At 31.0% G+C, this 11731-nt stretch overlaps 1 long non-coding RNA gene across 1 annotated transcript; it reads left to right on the top strand.

Moving 5' to 3' along the window:
- Window positions 1-759: 759 nt before the first annotated feature.
- Window positions 760-10642, top strand: LOC134252768 (uncharacterized). The gene is made up of 5 exons (XR_009989013.1): window positions 760-825; window positions 9336-9440; window positions 9702-9785; window positions 10447-10477; window positions 10567-10642. It is a non-coding gene; the product is annotated as an uncharacterized LOC134252768 (long non-coding RNA).
- The last annotated feature ends 1089 nt before the right edge of the window (window positions 10643-11731 follow it).

The raw sequence follows: 11731 nt of genomic DNA, 5'->3' as shown, positions 1-11731 counted from the left end.
TTAGATATTTTGGATATCTGAAGTAAACTTCTAAAAAACTCAAAATGTAAGAAGTGTTTTGGTTATTGAAATGTTGAACGTTTGAAAGTTGGAAGTAAATTTTAAATAATCAAAAGACGAAAAATGTTATTAAATTTTAGATTGTTAAGCGTAAACTTCCCGAAGAAACGGTAGATTAAAAACTCAAAAGTTTAAAATACAAAATTTGTTTGTGGAAATTTGAATTTTGAACATTTAAGGTAAAAATCTAAAATATAAAAATTCTAAAACCTGTTTGGGAATTTTAAAATTTAGATTTTTGACCTAAAATATTAAATTTCAATATACCAAATTAGTGTGAGTTTTTGAAATTTTGAAATTTGAAATAATATATTAACATTCTAAAACTCTAAATCATTTTAGAAATTTAAATTGTTAAGTGTTACACGGACCGTATAACAATACGGGCATTTTCATAAACAAACAAAAAGTGCACATGGCGCCGTTAGTTCAAAGTCTGTAGGCGTCTTCTTTAATCACTTTAATAATGTAAGAGCTCTATGAAACCAAAATTCATTGTATTGAAAATAAAACTCCACGAATCAAACTATTATACAGGAAAATAATAAGAATAATGGAAATTTTCTAATAACTGGAAGTCATAGATAAAACAATGACATATTATTGCAATATTTTATTCGTTAAATGACAGGCAATAATCGACAAAACTGAATGAAATCCCATTATAATTGACGGGACGTAGCTGGAGAGTTCCGTATAAATATCTCGTAGAAATTCCATTCATAGCTGATACAAAATTGATCAAGATTTGTAGAGTCCAATAAGGTAAGTGTTCATGTTAATTTTGTTACAAGTTTCTTAAAGTACTATCCTCAGAAAATCAGGCATTGAGGAATTGAAAATGCTCAAAAATATCTCTGAATTCTCAAAGTAATTCGTTTTTACCCACGATAATTCTTCAAATATGGGCACCTTAATAAAGTTTACTTTGTCCAAGAAAATAAATGTACATGATAAACCTTTTACTGAATCGATTGATAATACATGTATTTAAAAAAATATATTTTAGTTTGAGATAAAAATATGAAAATGAATTTATATTTTTTTTTACTAAAAAGATGTATAATACCAACATTTTATAATTTTCATAAACTTTCATAAACTTATTTCCTGAACGTGTTATTAACGCTCTTATACCAATTGTTTTTTTTAATTTACCCAGACACAGTTGTATATATAAACTAAGGTAATTCACTTTGATTTAAGCTCGTTTTTGTCAAGGGACGAAAAATTTGCTGCTTACAACATTTAAATGTAAAAAAAAAACTTAAGTTAAGCTGATACATTGTAGGTATTTTTCAGTAAATATGATATGTTTAGGTTCCTAAAAAGATACATAATCTAAAAACAATGCAAACTGTGCACATGGCCAATATATGAACCCCCAAAAAACACTGAAAAAAGAATCAGTGAAATAACAAATTGAAAGTTCAAGACTAAGATTAAGAACTTTCTTCCATTTTGCTGTTACATTCCCTGATTTAAATAATAAATAGATTAAGTCGGGTCTTTCAAAAACAAATGACTGATATAGCAACCTCTACAAATTCAAATAAGTAATACAAATTTCGCAGCTAACTTATTTTGAACGTTAAGGTACCGGTGTTGTAGAGTAGGATTTCTTCCATAGCCAGCTTTCCCCCCGGAAATTGTACTCTATAGAGTACGATTTTCCCCCGAGGGGAAATCTCACACCAAATCCAAATTTCTCGCTCTTTTCTTCTCAGAGTAGGCTTTCCCCCTTGTTATAGAGTCAATATCAACATCCACAGACGCAATAATTTTGTGAAAAAAAAGATGTTAGAAAAGATGAATTTTCTAAGCATATATTTCAAATCATGGAATCTCAACCAAAATATTTACCTTTCAAAATAAATGTAAATATTCTTAAAATACATGTACATGTATGTAGAAACAAACAAAAAATAAATGGATGTCTGGATTAGTACATGTATATATTTTTGGACCTATTTTGGTTGTAAATGATTATATAAATAAACTTTTTACAATATTAAGAAATTGTAAACTTATATTACTATGATGTTCAAATTTCCACCCTTCTGTAACCATTCTTATTAATCTGTACAGGTTTTTGTCGTATTAAATCTCCTTAAATCCCATTTTTGTTAAACATTTAATGAAAAATTAAAAGCTGTGCTGTTCAAATTGTTTATTTTACTTATTTAAATAGGACTTAAGTTGTAATTTTCAAAGTTTGTTTGTATCATCTATCCTTAAACCAATTAGGGGGAAATTTGGCTCTGGAGGAAATCGCACTCTATAACTACTACAAAGAGTAGAATTTCCCTCGGAAATTAATATTAATATATTTTATAATAATTGATATAAAATTCATAAGGAGTTGATTGATTGAAAATATCACAGCAAATTTCTAGCCAATATATTGGAATATTACCATAGATGAGATGGTTTGCTACAGTTTCCTCTTGGATTACACGAGTTAACTTTGCCCCATTCAGACAATAAATCCATGTCCTAACTCTGTTTTTTTCTGGTAGTCAGGGCTTTATGCCTTGTCTAAACACTTGGTATAGTTTCCAGATTTTTTTTCAAGATTGCCCACTCTTTGTCCCTTCTACCCTTTCATTTTAGTGTCTACATCTCCTAGCACTTTTTTCCAAGAACTTTGCACATTCACTATAATTGTCTTGGTTTTGTCGAAATGTAGCGCCAAAAATGACAATGCTGCATAAAGAGATAGGATAATGAAGTATTGCCTAACATTTTAAAATTTTAAAATGTTACTATTGAAAAAATTCTATTAAATTTATGATTTGAAACTTTTAAATTTTGCGATAATACGTATCTTTCATGATGCTAGATTTCAGTAAGGAATTCTGTAAAGATTACAGCTTTTACAGTCGAACAGATTATAAATAAGTAGGGATGTCAACGAGTACCCGGTTAACCGGGTACTCGATCGAACGTCCGAGTATCGAATACTAAAATCGGTACTCGATTACTCGGATGTATATTTTTGAATATTTCTAAGCTTATTCATTATGCATTAAACAATCTCTTTTAAAACGTAAAATGCTCATTGCACTTGTACATACAGTAATTAGGGTTTACTACGACTCTAAATGACCGTTATCACCTGTGGAAGTGATTATACAGTAATTATCGTGACCAAGCACTTGGGGTACCTGACTTTTCTCACCTTCGGCTGTCTTCTATCCTTATTTCTTGTTTGGCTTTAATTATTTGTTTTCACTGAACATCGTTTTAAATCTATTAGGTTTAAATAAATTAGATATTTTTGTCAATTCTCCGAGAAGCTGTAAATTCTCGGGAAAAGAGCGGATGATATTACATGTGCGATTATCGATATGGCTGTGTTTGATTACAACTGGTTGTAGGCAAAGGCTTTAATTAAACTGATGGCCATTGTTGCACCAAACTACAAAATACCGTCCCGTAATATTATAAAATCTAGGATCGAAAAAGTGTACGAAAATCGCAAATCCGCTCTGTTAGGAGGACTTGATCAAGTGCAAGTTGATACCGTACGTAGCTCTGACGACTGATACCTTGTCGTCAAACGCGACAAAGAGTTACATTACAATTACGGAGCAGATTATTTAAAAAAAAAAAACACTGTGAACAACTTATGATTTTATATCTTGTGTTTATCTGATAAATAAATTGAATTTTAAAAAATGTTTAATTTCGTCGGGCACGAGGTGCTCATCATTATTACAAAAGAAATACATTTACGGATAAGCTTCCTATCAGTGCATCTGGTTTTATTTCTACAAGAGTTTACAATGTTTTACAGTCTTCAATTTACTTGTTTTGTTTTGAACATATTTTATTGACAAGCAAAAGGATAAGAAACAAGTTCTAACAACTTACTAGTTCTTCTCCTTAACATAAACACATAGTCATGCAAAAGGTAGAAAAAAAAACTTGTACAAATAAGAGTCAATAATATATCTAGTTAAATCTACAAGATTCATTTATAAATTTGTGAACAGCGGCAAAAATGCCAATGTTTACTTCAATTGAAAGATTTTCGTTGCCCCAAAGCAGTAGGTGTACATTTATGATGTCTACATCAAGTCGAAAAAGATAGTCAAAAAGATTACTTCGAGCATTAAGATATTTTTTACAAACAAAGAAAAAATGATAAGCATCTTCCTGTTTGCCACAAGAGCAATTAGGATTATCAATAATATTACGTTTAAATAAGTCTTGGTTCAATACACAGTTGTGCCTTAATTTAGTATGAATAATGTTAGTAATACGTTTACCAAACAAAAAATATGATGGTGCTTTAGGATTATTATCACTTATAATCTTACGAAAAGAATTGACTGAGATGGCTTCCCTTGTATCTGTATTCAATAAATTCCATTTTTTAACAGCATCAGGTACAAACGATTTGTTAAATATTTCTAACCTGCCTCTTGGGATAGTTAATTGATCTTTATTTCGTGTATTGTATCTTGATGTGTGTTCTCGTTTCTTTGGTACTATATCTTGTATATATTCCGGTACATCACAATAATTAATTTTGAACATTGTAATCATTTTAGATTGGTAACGACGATTTTTCAAAGGTACCCATCCTGTTTCAAAATAGAGTGATTCTCTTGAAGCTAATATCGGAAGACCTGTAACTATTCTAGCAGCCATTAATTGTACTTTTTCTAGTTTTTCTACATCAGATAAAGAGCAACCATCCCAGACAATTGAAGCATATTCAAGTGTAGGTCTTACAAATGTTGTATACAATAGAGAAAGGTTTTTCCTACCGATTGAAAATTTCAATTTTTTTAATAACCCCAATTTCCTATAAGCATTATTAACAATACTATCTATATATTCAGACCAGCTCAGATTTTGTGACAACAATATACCCAAATGGCGATGCGCCGATACAAACTCCAGTGCATTGCCTTGAAAATACAAGTTAGGTAAAACAGGTTTATGTTTCAAAGAAAAAAATACAACCTTTGTTTTTGCTGGATTAAATCTTAAAAGCCATTTGCTCGACCATTTATCTAAAACATCTAGATCATGGTTTAACCTGTATTCTATATCTAGTACATTATATGATGCATGTTGCAGTGAATTGTCATCAGCAAATAATCTACACATTGTAAGCATATTTTCAGCAACATCATTAATATATATCAAAAATAAAAGAGGACCTAGAACTGAGCCTTGAGGCACACCTGCATATATATTGAGGTTGGATGATAGCAGATCTTTATACATAACTTTTTGTGATCTATTTCTTAAGTAACTTGTAAACCACAGTAAAAGATCACCAGATATTCCATACGTTTGTAATTTGAAAAGAAGACCCTTGTGCCATACTCTGTCGAATGCTTTTGATAGATCGCAAAAAACCATACAACACGATTTGCCTTCATCTATACTTTGTACAATACTATGATAAGTTTCTAGAAGTTGGAACACTGTAGAGTGACCAGGTAAAAAACCTGCTTGATATCGATAAAATAGATTGTTAAAATGAAAATAATTATACACGTGTTTGAAAATGATTCTCTCCATAATTTTGCTAACGCAGCTTAACAACGACACAGGCCTATAGTTAGACACTAAAGACGGATCATCCTTTTTAAAGAGGGGTAATACATGAGCTACTTTCCACGTGGACGGGAAAGCATTCTCTGACAGTGATTTATTGAATAACATAGTCAATGGTTTTGAAACAGTAGAAACAGTATTTTTAAGCATTTTGTGACTGATGCAATCGGGACCAGTGGCTTTATTAACAGGAAGTACTGAAATAATGTCAACTACCTCTTGTTCATCAATTATAATATTACTTAGATTATCACTACATGAAGAGTAGATTTGTGGTAGACTATGGTTTTTATCATCAATACAGGAGATGGATGAAAAATAACTGTTGAGTGCTTCAATTTTATCATGATCAGAAAAGGCTAAGCTATTTTTCCCATTATCTGTAGTAATTTGTAATGGAGGGATATCATTGGATGATTTAACATTAAATGCGTCCTTCATTAGTTTCCAATATAATTTGTTATTGTTTTTGTTTGCGTCTACTAGGTGCATTTCTATATTATCATAGTAATTAGCTATAGCATATTTTTTCATGTTATTGAACGTGTTCCGAACTTTTTTAAATTCAGCCCAATCCGAATCTTTCTTCGTTCGTAACGCTTTGTTTCGTAATCTATTTCTAAGTCTTAGAGTTTTACGCAGAATGGAGTCCATCCAAGGTTTATCTCGTGGACGAATAGTAATTGTTTTTTCACAGAAAGATTGTCTAACACAAGAGAGAAATTTATTTGAAAAATTGTCGGTAGCCGCGTATATTGTCGGCATGATTGATGTATTTATCCCAATCACAATTTTGTATTAAGGAATTTAATTTGTCAAAGTCACCATTTTTATAATCCCATACCTTTCTTTTGTAAGCGCGATTGTAATTTATATTCGAGGCTAGTGCAATATAAGTTGCTTTGTGATCACTAAAAGCTGGGTCAATTTCAAGGACACCCGAATCATGTACCTGAATATCAAGTGAAGTGAAAACTGGGTCAAGAAGCGTGCGTGTATTGTTAGTAATTCTCGTCGGTACGTGGATGTTGTTGACAAGATTGGAATTTGAAACTATTTCACGTATTATGTGTGTAGGAGGAGTATTTAACAAATCTACATTTATATCACCAACAATTATGATTTTACTCGAGGATTCTCCTACTTTATCTAAACTCCATGAAAGTTTAGTCCAGAAACTGGCGTCAGCGTTTGGAGGTCGATAAATACAGCAGAGATAGTATTTACAGGTACGATTTTCGATTTCTAACCAAATACACTCTAAATTAGCTGGTTCATAGTCTTGGCGTCTTGTTACATGTATTTGATTTGATAAATATATCATAATACCTCCCCCAAAACAATTTCTATCTTTTCGTATTATATTACTAAAGCCATCTAATAATAGATTATCATTCGATATGGTATGGTCAAGATGGGTCTCAGTAAAACACAATATATCGAAGTCATGGACGAATGAGTTCAAATAACCTAGTTTGTTTCTTATACTGCGAATATTTAGGTGCAAAATGTCAAGGACACTTTCGATAGTGGGTCCTGGATTGACCTCAATATCACCACAGGCTAATAAAATAAACGTAAACAACTGCAAGTAAAAGTTAATATACACTAAGTTTTTCTTATACCGTGTCGTACATCTTAATAATGTTTTGATCGTACTGTAAAGAACGCGCAATAGGAATTCACAAACCGAGATATGGAATGAGTAAGACTTGCATACACCTCTACAGGATAAATAAAAAAGACCGATTGCAGCACGGTATTGTTCAACAGAGTCACACATTGTCTAAAATTTGGTGAAAGTGTACAGTAGGAAACAAAAAAGGTGCTGCAATGGTGTTTTTAAATAATAGTGACATACGGAAGAATGGGACAAAAAGTACAGAGTTTGAGAGATTCAGCAGAATACGCAAAGCATGACAATTGAAATTGTAAGAATTATAAAATGTAACACAAAAAAATAATACAACAAAAAAGTGAACAAAGAAACATACATTGAAAATAATAACAAACCAAAGAAACAGAAAACAAGAGTATTGTGTGTAGAAAATATATACAAACACTGTGTTGTACACACAATAGATTATACAAGTTAATGTAACATCACAGAAATTTGAGGTTGATTTGACCTCTAAATCGTGAAATGCACAAGTTAGTTGAACTGCACAAAACATAAGACATAAACTGATGCAGTTCATCTTGATTGAGTTCTAAAAAGAAAAACAAACTGGTGTGGTAGGAAGGTTTATATTATACGATTTATATTTAAACGCATTTGAGTTTACTATTTTGTTTGTTTGCTTTTTGTAACATTTTACTCAATTGCCATTACATGTCCAAAGGGTACTAGATCTGCCTCTTCTCGAATGAAGTGGGATTCATTGTCCCGATCATATATTTTGATTTTTCCATTAGAGGAAGACACTGATTTTATTCTTCTGTTTCGACAAAGTTGTCTGCCCAAGAACATGATCTTGTCACGATATTTACTTGTTCATATTTATTTGCACTTTTACCGAGTACCCGGGTACTCGATCGGAAAAACGTCCGAGTAACCGAGTATTGAAAATTGACCGATTTGACATCCCTATAAATAAGGTTATCATCTTGCGCTTAAGAGTCATGTTAATGCACAGAAAATTACACAAGTTACATGAGCTGCACTGTTTCTGTGTTCAGGCAAGGCAAACTGGCAAAGGCCTGCTTTCAAAAGAATTTACGGAAATAAAGAAGGCTGCATTTGATGAAAAACCACAAAGAACCAATTGAGAACTGCCATATTCTATCAGCCAAAAGCATATCAAAATCCTACCAATTATTATATGTAAATTATGTTTTAAGTTAGTGAAATAAAATTCATTTATAATTACTTTAAAAATAAAGTTTGTTGCCTTAGTACACAATTTTGCATTGTGACAATGTGACGTTGATTTGGGCGAAAAACCATGTGAGTTTAAAAAAATTGCCCGAAGATGTAAGATAAGATGACGTGGGATGACTTCTCCCTCTAGATCTTTAATTGCGTTTACTACCACTCCCCTTTTTTCTAAAACAAGATACTGGTTACATGTGTCGACCTGTAAAGTCATGTTTCCTTAGTTGTCCACTTTGAGGAACTTCACAGCGCTCAACACTCTTCATTCCAGCCTTTATTTAAAATGAATTTTTAATTTTATTTATGTATATGATAATTTTTCAATTGCAATTTTGCTTTAAAATATTCAGAACATGTTTTTTTTGTTTGTAAATATTAATAATTAACATCAATATAAAAATGATAAAAATGAATGATAAAAAACTATTTATATAGATAATAAAAAAATATTAAAGATTTAAAGATAATCTGCATGTAAAAATAAAATACAATAAACATCAATGATGGAAAGAAAATATATCAATGTTATAAGCAAGATATACATGCGACTATGTCAATCTAAAGATTTTAAATATTTATATTAAAATATTTTATTCACCAAAAAAATAATAATAAGATAAAGAGATAAATAAATAAATAAAAATAAAACACCAATTTAGGAGTAGTCTGTTTTTTTTTGTGCCCAGTTCTTGAATCCTAAAATAGTTACAGGAAACAATAAATGATAACGGTATTTTATGTATCAAAGTTACACTCAAAAGTAAAGGAATATTCATTTTTGGTCACCTTATACATGTATATATATACCTATGTATTGTAGACAAACAGCTATGATCCACTACTTTATCCTCTCAGTCTTCTTAATTTTATCAACGACAGAACTCGGCAATTCCATCAGATTTAGCGATGTCCCCAATTATAAAAGGTACAAGGATTAATGCTTATTTTCGTTAAAATTTTTCCATGCAATTGTCTTTTAAAGAATTTTACTTTCTTTTTGTATTTTACAATTTTTAAATGAAAAACAATGTTAAAAAACATGCCATTCAAAAATGAAAATATTCATAAAAAAATACCTGAAATAAACTATATTTTCATGATGCAAAATTATTGACCAGTCTTATAAAGTCTAAAATAGATAAAGATGATATTCAAAACTTCAGTGTAAAATGTTTATATTCGTCAGGTCAGCCATTGGAGACCTCGTAAGGATGAACGCCCTAGCTTTGTTGGACGAGAAAATTGCTCATGGACTCAATGTTACTGACTAGTATGTTTCCTTATTCATTTTTGTAAGGTTTTAAGTTACCTTAAACAATTATATATTGTACAGAAAACTTACGTTTCAATATAACAGGTCAGATAGTACTCACTGTATAAGAGATAGCATTGCATCGACAATATACAACATCCATCATTATACCCCCGCTTGAAAAGCGGGAGGATATATAGTGATCGGATGTCCATCTATCCGTCCGTTTCTCTGTACGTCTGTTACCTATGAGTAACCATCTCTTATCTGCAACTCCTCTCATACCACAGAAGAAAATTTAATGAAACTTTTACAGAATCTTTATTACATATTGCCATTGGGCACCTCCTACGTTACTTTTTGAGCTGACATATATTTTGGATTTTCCAGAGCAAACCATGGACACTGCCATTATATTCATATAGGAATCGAGGGGTATCATTTAGTGAGCTCATTGCTCACAATATCTCTAGTTTTGCTTAAAATAATCAGTTCAAAGTGGTCGGTTCCTGGTTTATAACAGCGTTATCTTCATATATTTTCATTTAAATGTTCATGGAACTCCTAAGAATGATTAACATGTTTATTTTTTGGATCAAAGCCTACATTGTTTATCTGAATATTAAACTTTTTGCTATCTTTCGAATTCTATAACTCACTTGGTAACTTTTTATTACAGTGGAAGATAGCTGCAACAAGCTTGTGTGAGAGTAAGTACCTGTTATATAAATGTATACCAATATTATTTAAAGAACCTGAAATAATTGGAAATTATATTCCTTTCTGAATTGTATTGTAGGTTTACGACGTTTAGAAGAGAGTTACTCCGAAGAATTTTTATATTAACATGATGAAATAAAAATTGTTGATCCCAATACCGGTATTTTGATTACTGATTTTAACTTACCTAAGTAACTAAGGGCTGATACGGGCGATCAGAGCAGATGTGTTCTCTTAAACACATGATAGGTTTCTCTACCATACAGAATGGTAAAGAACACTAATCAACGTCAAAAATCTACAAACAATGCAAATCTGTGAACAGTGCATAAAAGCGGACTCCCCGCCCGAAACACCGGAGTTTGGATTAAGTTCTTAACAGGAGAAATTCCAATGTTGATCAGTAACACACACTGTGAGATCTTTGTGTTGTTCAATTAGGGGAACAAAGTTTTAAGCCTAATTTTTCTTATATGTGCTTCGTAGCCCTATAATTGTTTAATATCAGATACATCATATACTGACGTCATTTAAGCATCAAAATATATTATTTGTTTTGAAAGATGTAGCAGTACTGACTTCAGTGTTGTGAGCAATCACATAGACCAACACGCTTTAATGCAATATGAAGAATTTATAGCTATCTCCTGTATATGGTAAGTTTACATCTCCAAACTAATTTGATACATAAGAGCATGTCCCATGTAGTAAAATGTAGTAGGTAAACAAGCATAGGTGAAGAAGTTATTGAGAAACGCGTCAGCCAAACTACAACTCATAGCTTATATTTGCTATCAGGGCTACTATAAAGCATAGATTTTTACAAAATGTTGACCTTAAACGAAACTCCATTAATTTAAATTTATCTTTCAGTGGCTTGCCATAGTTAAAAAGAAGTTAGTTGGCCTTATCGTTACAGCTTTGTAACCAACTATAGAAAATAGGTGTGATAGACTTTGTGGTACTCTTAATTTCAAGTTCACTGGGATATATCGAGTCGAAATATTAATTCAATTATAAGTTAATCATAATTGATAATAAAGCTTCCATATCTTAAATAGGGTTGAAGGCCACAGCAAGTGTTTTCATCTTCTCGTAAACATTTTGTGTTATATATATATATATATATATATATATATATATATATATATATATATATATATATATATATATATATATATATATATATATATATATATATATATATGTTCCTATCGAAACTTCAATACGTTTATGGAAGAACT

Source organism: Saccostrea cucullata, unplaced genomic scaffold, assembly GCF_032062105.1.
Source record: "Saccostrea cucullata isolate Sc308-1 unplaced genomic scaffold, CSIRO_AGI_Scuc_v1 ctg101, whole genome shotgun sequence".
NCBI classification, from domain to species: domain Eukaryota; kingdom Metazoa; phylum Mollusca; class Bivalvia; order Ostreida; family Ostreidae; genus Saccostrea; species Saccostrea cuccullata.
The sequence above is the reverse complement of the archived record's forward strand: the minus strand, read 5'-3'. Positions and strand labels throughout refer to the sequence as shown.